The sequence below is a fragment of the Colobus angolensis genome, unplaced genomic scaffold (assembly GCF_000951035.1).
Source record: "Colobus angolensis palliatus isolate OR3802 unplaced genomic scaffold, Cang.pa_1.0 Scaffold204, whole genome shotgun sequence".
In the NCBI taxonomy this organism is placed as follows: domain Eukaryota; kingdom Metazoa; phylum Chordata; class Mammalia; order Primates; family Cercopithecidae; genus Colobus; species Colobus angolensis.
The window spans coordinates 4,683,477-4,686,167 of record NW_012115200.1 but is presented as its reverse complement, the minus strand read 5'-3'; positions in this window follow the sequence as shown (position 1 = coordinate 4,686,167).

The following is a 2,691-nucleotide window of genomic DNA, read 5'->3' as shown; positions in this document are numbered from 1 at the left end:
TATTTTCTAAAGCTATTTTTTGTTCTGGTAGAGAAATTCTACCATCTTTAAGTCTAAGTTACATATCTGGCTGCAAGTCTAGGGAGTAACTGCTTAACACAGGGGTGAGAGGTGAGACACCCAGCAGTGCAGAGCAGCCCCGCTGTGTGCCCGGGACAACCCCACCCTCCACCCGCCTAGCTGCTGATCCAGCATCCTGGGGGCTTCCAATGGCAGGAGCCACCCTCGGTACAGTCCCACTCCCAGCAGGAAAAGGGGGAAAGGACAAGAGCACACAGGTTCTGAACAGCCGTCTCCGTAGGGGGACAAAGGCTCCCCCAGGAGCCCCCGGTACCCTCAGTTGTGGGTTTCACCAGCTATGCCTATGTCCTGTGGCCTCTGCCGGCTGCAGCACTTGAGATAGAATCAGGCCTCAGGGCTGCAGCTGCAGGAGCCACCGTGCCTTCAACGTGCTGTGTTCTTCCTGGTGGCAGCTCTGCCAATGTTGTGTTAAACAGAAGTGGTGAAAGTAGGCAATCTTCTCATTGGTTCGTATTTTTAAAAATACATTTAAAAGCTCTCCACTACATATGTCTTCTGAGATTAGCCTTTGTCAAGGAAAAAATTTCACTTCTATGATGAGTTTTCTCAACACGTTTCACCACAAACGAATGTTAATTGAAATCAAATGCTTTGTCTTCCTCTGTAGAAAACCGTATTTTTCACCTTTGGTCCACTAATAGGTAAAGCACATTGACATATCTTATGATGTAAAACCACCCTGAACCTGATTGATCATGGTGATTTGTTCTGATGTGCCACTCGATTCATTTTGCTACTGCTTTATTTAAAACTTTCATGTCTCTACTCAAACAGCCTAAATGTTTCTCTTGTGCTTCTCTTATACACCCTAAGATACATCCTATACATCTTAAGATAGAAGGCTTCCAGAATCATAAATCAGCCAGAGCACCGCCTCCCCCTTCCTTTTCCCATTCTGTGCTCTCAGCCTTGGAACAACTGTTAGATGTTAGAGCCCAAAATGGATCCCCTGGGTCTATCTCCTTTTCTTTCATATTTGCTGCCTTTTTGCCAGAAAGATTTCCTTAAATGTACAATTCCATCCTTCTGGTTTTTTTTTTTTTTTTTCAATAATTTTTTAATTTTAAAAGTGCCTTTTTTGTCTTATTCCATCTTCACAGTTTCCTGTTCTTATTATATAAATATATCTCCCCAGTCTGAGTCTATGGATTGGAGTTTTGTTTTGTTTTTTTAATTTTCCTCTGAGTCATTCAAATTTCTCAATCCATTTATTTTCTGTTTCTTTGCCTGGTCTTTCTTTTATGTGATGCAGCTCTCCTTGAATGTCTGATATATTTTCATCCTTTACAATGAAGCCAGTGGGTGACAGGAAGACGTGCTTCCATGAAAGGCAGTGTTTCACTCCAGAACCTCAGCTCCCGCCCCTGGATCCAGACCCGCAGCATCCCCAGGACCCTTTCTCCCCTCTGGGTCCTGCCCCCACCTCGCTGGCTTCCATCTCAGATTCCCCATGAGACTCCACACTTGGCCTCTCACACAGAGTCTAGGGGTGAGGGGCCCCTCCCAGCCTCTCAGCTGGCAGTCCTGGGCCTGTGCTGGGAAACATCCCCTCCCGCCCACAGCCAGAGGAGCCGCATGGCTGTCTTGAGTGGAAGTTACACATCCGCTCCCAGGACCAGGGGAGGGAGCAGTCACAGACATTGCTTATGAGCCAAAAATAAGCGAGGTCTGGCTGTGGCGCTGTCCACTGCCGGCTCCAGCACCAGGGGTTGCCCAAGAACCCCCTTGACTCCTTGGGGTAAGCAGCTCACTGCTGGCTGTTCTGTGTGTGACGGGAAAGGGGGACTCGACCAGAGTGTGCAGACCTATGAGGACCCCCACTTCCACCTCCACATCCCATGGCCGCGGCGCCTCCCCTCCAAGCTCCTCCTGCCTGATGGGCAGCATCTTCGTCCTGTCTGGAGTCTCCCGGGTCCCTTCCTGCTCTCCTTGTTAATTTATTTTCTGTCTTGGAGGGAAGCTGGGTGGACCTGCTCAGGCGGCCCCCTAGGGCCAGAAGACCTGTCAGTCACTTTCAAATACATGTTCTTTCCAGAGGTTCTAAAAACACTGTTGTCCATCTCACCCAGAAAGCTAAGCTTCTGTTCAGTCCTTAACGGTAGCTATAAATGAGAAGCATAGCTTGGTTTCCTTCTAATATCCGGCAAGTTAGAAGACAGAAAGTATTTATTCACTTATTCATCACATATTTGCAGGGCAACCCTACACGGGACAGCAGAGGTCCCACGCGGGCGCTGCACCCCGAACCAGGCTCAGAGCTGGCGGCGTGCCCTCAGTTGAAACTTACCGGAGGCGCGGCCGCCCTGGGCTGGGAAGACGCCGTGGGCCCAGGTGGCATCAGAACCCACAGGAGGGAGGCAGCTGGCCCAGGAGGGGCCGTGGGGGGCCTTTGGGGATCACGAGAGTCGACCCCATCCTCCCTGAAACAAGGTCGGAGGTTGAGGAGGTCCCTGCCCAGCCCCGCAGCTGACAACAAGGGGAGAAGCCGCACCTGCCGGGGTAGGGACCGCGGGGTGGGCTCGGGCCTCCGTGGGGCCAGCACAGGGACCCTCCCCTCTCAAGACCTCGGCCCTCATCCCCGGGCACCGGGACTCACAGGCGGATGGGCCC